Genomic DNA, 8,602 nt, shown 5'->3' on the forward strand with positions numbered 1-8,602 from the left:
CAGAGTGATAAGCCCCAGGACGGCATGGGAACAAACTAGCACTGAAAAGTGAACGCATTCCCCATTGCCTTCTCAGCAGTCGTGGTGATGGGGACCCTGGTAGATAAACTTCCAGCCTAAGAAAACCGTGACACCTGGATGCCGCGCTTTGCTATACATTAGACCTTCGTTGCTAGTGTCAGAGACCAGCACAAACTGGCTTCTGCAAAATGCGATTTGCTGGGTCATACTAAGGGGGAAAGTCCAGAGGCCCCAGTGACAACGGGCTCAGTGTAGCCCAAAGCTTCCTGCTCCTTCACTTGAACCTTAGTTCTGTCCACACAAAACAGCGCTCATCTCAAAGGGAATGAAAGACATTTTGTTCTGAGCCAAGTAAGAGTGACCATGGCTTGGGACACAGAGTCAGGTTGCCTTAATTAACTAATATCCCGCAAAGCAGAAGAAGCGCTTTCACGAAGTTCATAACAACAAAAGCAAGTCATATATCAAGGCATTTTTCAAATACAGTTCTGGGAACATCGCATCAGTGGGTTACAGCAAATTAGGGGAACTCTCTGCTTGGGTCTGAGATGCTGTTGGATGCATTTTCACTTTCCACTCGGTGGAGCTAGGAGTCTGCTGGGTTAATGAACTGCAAAAGGTTTTACCTGACAATCACAAGGATGTGAGATCAGGCACAGAGGTGAACAAATGGCTATCAAGGAGACTAGAGATAATTCTGAGACAATTTGACCCTCTGCCTGCAGCATTCCAACTCTGCAATCGGGAAGCTCCAATCACTCATCAGCCTTAGAAACACAGTTGTAGCCCCCCTTTTTGTTTTAAGGCAACCTCAGTTTCACATCTTTTTCTCTTTTGTGCCATCGCATTTTCAACAGGAGCTCCCAAATTTGTTATTTCAGATTCGAGATTTAAGATAATCCTCATTGTTCCCACTGGGCAGAGCACCCTCCCCTTCACTACTTCATGGGCTGCCTGGTCATGTAATCCACCTTCCTCAGTCACTTTTTTTTTTTTTTTTTTGAGACAGGCTTTCCAAGGTCTCAGGTAGTCCATGCTGTCCTAGAACTCTCAAAGACAAAGTAGCCAAGAATGACCTCCTCCCTCTACCTGCCAAGTGCTAAGATTACAGTCGTGCACTGCCATGCACACAGTGTTATGCCATGCTAGAAATAGAAGCCAGGGCCTCATACATGCTAGGCAAGCAATTACCAACTGAACCACATCCCCAGCCTGGAGCACAGTTACTGCAGAAGGAATCAGTACAGAAGACAGTCAGCTACCTATGCGAGGCGCTGCCCACTCTTGGGTGCCAGCCAACCTGATAGGGACTCAATGCTATTTGTTTTGCAAATGTCTCATACGGTCAGAGTGAGGGCTGTTTACAGCAGCTTCCAGAAAGCCAGGCTGATGCTGTTTCTCAGGGTCAGGAGGGCCTGCCAGGGCAGGTGAGCTTGACTGTCTTTGTCAACTCTTAACCTGTGTGATTTTTGTTTAATTTTTATTTTTTAGCTGGCAAGCAGAGACTCCATTTTGTGCACCATAGTATTGGTGTGCAGGTGTTGGAACCTGCTAAAGCTAAACCCCAAGCCACCAGAACCTGAAAACTGGACAGAAGTATGGGCGGGGGCAGGGAGGCAAACAGCTACATCCTCTCTGCAAGCTCTGCCCCAGTGCCAAGTCATGGTGGGGACTGTTTGAGTATGATGGGAGGGAGGGAGAACTGGTGACAGAAAACAGTCTCCTGGGAGACGATGCACTAGGAAAGATGCCTCAACTTGGCTTCGTAGAATCCCCAAAGCAGCCCCAGGACTAGTTGGAGGTCGAGAGACCTCTGGATTCATAGACTAGGCCTGGAGGCCACAAAGCCATCCTTTCGACTCTGCAGTTGGCCAGTCCCAGTTACTAGCTCGACCTCACAGCTGGAAGACGGAAGATTCTTTGTCAGGCCCAGTTCCAAGTCCTAGTTCATGCTATGCCACTAAAGCACCCTGACCTTGGTCCAGTCCCTTCTGCTTTCTGGCACTCTGATCCCCCCCATGTGTCATGCCAGGGACAGACCCAGAACTCATCTTCCTTCAAGATACTCCATGGTGGTGCCGGAGCGATGGCTCAGCAGTTGAGTGAACATTTCTCTTGCCTGGAACCCAAGCTCAGTTCCCAGTATCCAGGTCGGGGTAGCTCACAATCTCCAGTGCCAGCTCTGGGGGATCTGATGCCTTCTTCTGGCCTCTGCAGGCACTGCACTCACATGCATGCACATACCTGCACACAATTTAAAAAATAAACATAAACATACAATGTTTCAAAGAAAGAAAGGCACCACAATTGGAAAAACATTCCGGAGGGGGGAGAGGGTGTAATTTCAAGGGCCTGAGATAACAAGGCTCAATAAATGGCTGCTTGCCCATCTGTAGCCTTCCCTCTGTACTTGAACATAACACCTAGGGGACCTCTGTACCTCATTACCCACAACGACCTAAAGCCTCATTCACCCTTGATTTCTTGGCTCAGAGTCAAAGACTGTGTGTGATTGAGTCAGGGTAGTCAGGACTGTCAACAAAGCCAAGTTTACTCTGGGCTCAGGCTACATGTCTAGGCTAGCTATCTTCAGTAGCACTGAAGATGTCACGTCTACCTGTAACAATGGCTCTGCCCTCTTGGTTTGTTTTTGTCTGCCCTCTCCCGTTTTCCTGGAAGGTGCACCCAGGCCCTGATAGGGCCAGAGAGAGAGAGAGAGTAAATACTCTTGTCTAATCTTCCCCAGTATGACCATGTGGCCCCCAATGATGGCCCCACCCTTGGCAGGTCCTGCTTCCTACATTCCCTCTCATCAGTACCTGTCCCAAGGCCAGTGTCTGGCAGACACTGGAACAGAGAAGGGCCTGGCCTTTTCCAGGGACCTGTCCTGTTTCTGAGCCAGATCCCTGCAACAAGGTCCTCAAGAAGCATGTGTGGTCTCCTTCCCTCTCTAGGGTACTCAAAGCTCCAAGGATGCTCTCGAGCAGCAGAGGCAAGAAGCCCTGGACTTCAGCTTCGTCTGAGCTGCTCAACTCAACCGTGGGTTCCCCCAAAGAAAGACTACAATGTGTTTTCAACCCTGTGACATGATGTCATTTCAAAGTTCACACCTAAGAACTGTATGGTTGAGTAACAACACAACAAAACCACACACAAAGTCTTGTAATATTTTGAGTAAGTTCACAATTTTGTGTTGGGCTGCATGCCTCATAGGACATCCGGCTCCTGCTAGCAAAGTCCAGATAGAAGGTGTTTGTGACTTTATGAACCAGTGCCATACTAACATGGGAGAGGAGGAAATACTGTGGGCTGCCAGGCTGGGCGTAGTCCAGCGCTAACCTGTACCACCTGCGGCTTCCTGCTGCTAGTTCAGCTGCAGCTGCCCCTGTGGTCCTTGATCCCTTGACTCTCTCCTGCTGCTCCAAGGTTGTGGATCTAGTGATACAGATGTGAGGCTGGAACTGAGGAGACAGGCAAAGAACCTCAATGTGGGGCAACTGCAAACCCCTGAGAGCTGCCCATATCATTGAGAATCTCTGTCTCCCTTTCTCAAGGCACTCAGTATCTATTCCCTACCCCACTCCGGGAAGAGACTGCCCAAGCCCAGAAGCCCTGAATTTCAGTACTCTCTGCCTTACCTTCAAGATCCTGCTAAGTCACATGTCGCAAGTCTCAGTGTTCCCTCTTCCAAAGAAAGGAGATGGGCCTGGGAAATAAATATCAGTCACTCCCAACCAAGAGCCAACGCTGACTAGTAGGACATTTGGCTGAAGAGGATCTATGTCACTCAGGACCCTGTGGCTCTATCTAGCACTCAGGATGAAGAAGGCAGACAAGGTGCCACCCACCCAAATTACAACCTACCTGCCACCAAGAACCAAAGAACCCTTGTGTTCCATGGGACACTGTGCCACTTAGATTCTATAAGAGGCCATGAAGCAGAAGTTACCATTGGGGAATTTTAGGACTCTTCAATAGAAACTTGATCCTGGGGACAAGTCACCTCCCTTAAAGGATGGAAAACAGGAAGAGGACTCTGAGTTCCAGGCATACCAGTGAGGGGCAGATGAATTTTAAGATGAGAGGTGTTCTAGGTGTCCAGGGCTTTTGAGGTGACCTCAATACCCAGAGTCATGAAAGAGACCAGCTGCAGCCGTCCCCTTTCCTGTCCCACAGGAGCAGCCACTGACTTGGGCTGCCTCATCTGAAGCAGGAGTCGGAGCACAAAGAATCAGATTCAGCCTCCAGCACCCGTGTCCCAGAAGACACACGTGGGACAGACCCCTCGTAGGTGCTGCTGCAGTCTGAGGTCTGCTTTCTGTGGCCAGGTGAGCTGTTTAAGCCCTTAGCTCACCCTATGTGACCCATTACCCTAAGTGACCCTTTCACCACCTCTCCTACCCTGCAAACTCCTGGTTCCCTTCCAAGGTCCCTTTCCCATCTGATTCCCTCCTGTATCCCACACCAACAACTCTCTCCTCTCTGTCACTCACTGTGTATCCACCACCCTCCAGAATATTCTGAAAGACCCCCCCGCCCAGCTTATTAAACGACTTAGCACCAGTAACGCCATTTTACAAGGCTTGTACTGAATATTCAGGGTTTGAACAAAAGGGCAGTTTAAAAGCTGCCAAAACGAGCTAGAGACACCTGTGGCTGGGCCGGGGGAGGAACGGGAATACCGAGAATATGGCTAGGCATCGTCTGTCCCAGGCAGGGAGGAACGGTGAAGTCTGCCCTAGATAAGAGCCAAGGCAGCCCATATCTGAATTCTCGGGAACTAGAGACCTTGTCCCGACCTGAACTCGGCCACATTCAAACTGACCAATGAAAACCCTGTAACTATGCTTCTCGCTTCTGTACCGCGCTTTTTGCTCCCCAAAACATATATAAACCCATTACCCCGACCTGGAGGCACACAAGTCCTCTGAGAGACTTTGTCGCCCCAGGTACCTGTGTATCTGAATAAACCTCTTGCTGTTTGCATCCGTACAAGTGGTCTCGCTGTTCCTTGGGAAGGGTCTCCCCAGAGGAAAGACACTCTTGGAGGGTTTTTCATTTGGGGGCTCGTCCGGGATTTGGAGACCCCCACCCAGGGACCACCGACCCACCACCGGGAGGTAAGCTGGCCAGTGCCCTGTCTGTGTCTGTGTCTGTCTAAGTCTTTTGTTGTTCTGTCATTCAGTAAGATTCGATCGGGTCTATCAGTATCTGGCGGGCCAGGGAAAGAGCTGACGAGCTCAGACCCCCCCCCCCCCCCCGCAGCCCTAGAAGACATTCTAAGGGTGTCTGGAGCCTTTGGGGCTCAATCCGTAACTGGAGGACACTCCAGTATCCGTAGGGGCTAAGAGTGACCAGGTCACTCCTCTAGTTCCCAGGAGGCCTCCATCTGAATCCGTAATGCTGCGCAGCTTCTGATTTTGAGTTTGGTTTTGGTATTTTTGTTTCTTTGTTTTTATGTCCTTTGTTTTTGGTATATCTGTTTGTACTCGAGTCTAAATCTGGTACCATGGGACAATTGTTAACAACACCTTTAAGTCTCACTTTAGATCACTGGCCTGATGTCCGGGACCGAGCAAACAATCAATCGGTCGAAGTGCGAAAGAAGAAATGGGTGACTGTCTGTTCGTCTGAATGGCCCACATTCATAGCCGCGGGACGGCACTTTTAACCTTGATATCATTTCCTAGGTGAAGGAGCGGATGTTCGACATAGGACCTCAACCCCCTCTTACTCCCACGGCTCCTAAGGCATCCCCTCACCCGGGAGGGGAGCCGCTTACCTCCCTTCCCTCTGCTCCATTCCCTACTCCCCCCTCCTCTTCCTTATATCCTACTATCCTCAAGAAAAAATCCACTTTACCCCCGCCTGTTCTTCCCCCGGACCCTAAATCTCTCCTTGTAGACCTCCTATCGGAGGAACCTCCTCCATTTGCAGGATCAGCGAGCCCCGAGGGACCTGAAGCAGCGGCAGCCGAGGGGCCCCCACAAGAATTCCTGGCCCCCTCGCCTATGGCCCATCGACTGAGGGGCAGACGTGGGCCACCGCCTGATTCCACCTCCCACGCCCTTCCCCTCGGAGAGGGTCCGAATGACCAGCAACAGCACTGGCCATTCTCAGCTTCTGATCTTTACAAATGGAAGAAACTAACTTGATAGAATCTATCCTAGTTACACACCAGCCCACCTGGGATGACTGCCAGCAGCTTTTGCAGGCTCTGTTGACCTTGGAGGAAAAACAAAGAGTCTTTTTGGAGACACGGAAGAATGTCCTGGGCCACAATGGACGCCCGACCCAGCTGCTGAACGAGATTGATGCGGCTTTTCCCTTGACCCGCCCTAATTGGGACTTTACCATGGACGCAGGTAGGGAACACCTATGTCTTTACCGCCAGTTGCTCATAGCGGGTCTCCAAGGGGCAGCACACCACCCCACTAATTTGGCTCAGGTAAAGCAAGTGATACAAGGGAATGGGGAGACACCCTCAACATTTTTATAGAGGCTTAAGGAAGCATATAGAATGTATACCCCTTATGACCCTGAGGAGCCTGGACAGGCCACTAGCATTTCGATGTCTTTCATTTGGCAGTCCAGCCCGGATATTAAAAGCAAGCTACAAAGATTGGAGGGTCTGCAGGGATATACCTTACTGATTTACTGAAGGAAGCAGAAAGAATTTTTAACAAAAGGGAAACTCCGGAGGAGAAGGAAGAGAGATTATGGCACAAAATAAAAAAAGAATCAGGAGGAAATAGACATGAAAAGAATAAAGAATTAAGCAGGCTGCTGGCCACTGTAGTTCAAGGACAAGATAAAAAGGGAGGTAGGCTGGGAGAACTGAAGGGGGCCAAAATAGATATTAACCAATGTGCCTACTGCAAGGAACGAGGCTGCTGGATCAGGGCATTCTTACTCCCTGCCGATTGCCATGGAACACCCCCCTCCTGCCAATAAAAAAAAAAAAGCCGGGGACTGGGGACTATTGGCCAATGCAGGATCTGAGAGAGGTTAACAAAAGGGTGGAGGACATACACCCCACGGTCCCCAACCCTTACAATCTATTTGAGTACTCTGCCACCATCCCACGTTTGATACACCGTATTGGACTTAAAGGATGCTTTCTTCTGCTTGCGGTTACATCCTGAGAGCCAGTCCCTTTTTGCCTTTGAATGGAAGGACCCAGATCTTGGACTTTTGGGTCAATTGACCTGGACCAGGCTCCCCCAGGGATTTAAGAATAGCCTGACCCTCTTTGATGAGGCCTTACACTGGGACTTGGCAGACTTTCGGGTTCAGTACCCCGCCCTGATATTGCTCCAATATATTGATGACCTCCTTCTGGCGGCCGCCTCGGAAAAAGAATGTCAGGAGGGCACAAAAGCCCTCCTACAGACATTGGGACAATTAGGATATCGGGCATCAGCCAAAAAGTCTCAGATATGTCAGAAACAAGTCATTTACCTAGGTTATCAATTGAGAGATGGACAGAGATGGCTGACCGAGGCGCGCAAACAGACTATCACTAACATCTGCCCCCCAGAAGCCCCGCCAGCTGCGGGAGTTTTTGGGAACAGTGGGGTTCTGCTGCCTCTGGATCCCAGAGTTTGCAGAGATAGCTACACCCCTGTACCCCCTAACCAAGCAGGGAGCAATGTTCAGATGGGAAAAGAAATAGCAAAAGGCTTTTGAGGACAATATCAAAAAGGCTTTACTAACCTCACCTGCATTGGGCCTTCCAGACGTTACCAAGTCCTTTGAACTGTTTATAGATAAAAGGCGGGGATATGCCAAGGGGGTCCTGACCCAGAGACTGGGCCCCTGGAGGCGTCCTGTGGCCTATTTGTCCAAGAAACTCGACCCAGTAGCTTCTGGATGGCCACCCTGTCTACGGATGGTAGCAGCTATTGCAGTCCTTACCAAGGGCGCAGGTAAATTGACTCTAGGCCAGCCATTGACCATCCTGGCACCCCATGCAATGGAGGCCTTGGTCAAACAGCTTCCAGACTGCTGGCTTTCCAATGCCCGCATGACTCATTACCAAGCCATGCTCCTGGATGCGGACCACGTGCAATTTGGACCTGTGGTCACTCTCAACCCCGCAACCTTGCTCCCCTTGCTGGAGGAGGCAGAGCAGCATGATTGCCTCCAGATCCTTGCGGAAATGCACGGGACCAGACCGGACCTGACGGATCACCCTCTTCAGGACGCTGACTACACCTGGCACACCGATGGTAGCAGCTTCCTGGAAAACGGGGAACAGAGAGCAGGGGCAACAGTAACCACAGAAACTGAGGTAATTTGGGCTGAGGCCCTACCAGCAAGCGCCTCATCCCAAAGAGCAGAACTCATCACATTGACCCAGACACTCCAGATGCTCCAGATGGCAGAAGGTAAGAAACTTAATGTCTATATGGACAGTCGATACACCTTTGCCACTGCCCATATACATGGGGAAACTTACTGAAGGCGAGGGCTCCTGACCTCAGAGAAAAAGAAAGTTAAAAATAAGACTAAAATCTTGACACTACTCAAAGCCCAATTTCTGCCCCAAAAACTGAGTATTATGGACTGTCCTGGCCAC

This window comes from Microtus oregoni, unplaced genomic scaffold (assembly GCF_018167655.1).
Source record: "Microtus oregoni isolate MIOR12 unplaced genomic scaffold, Mior012 000012F_ref0000307, whole genome shotgun sequence".
NCBI classification, from domain to species: Eukaryota; Metazoa; Chordata; class Mammalia; order Rodentia; family Cricetidae; genus Microtus; species Microtus oregoni.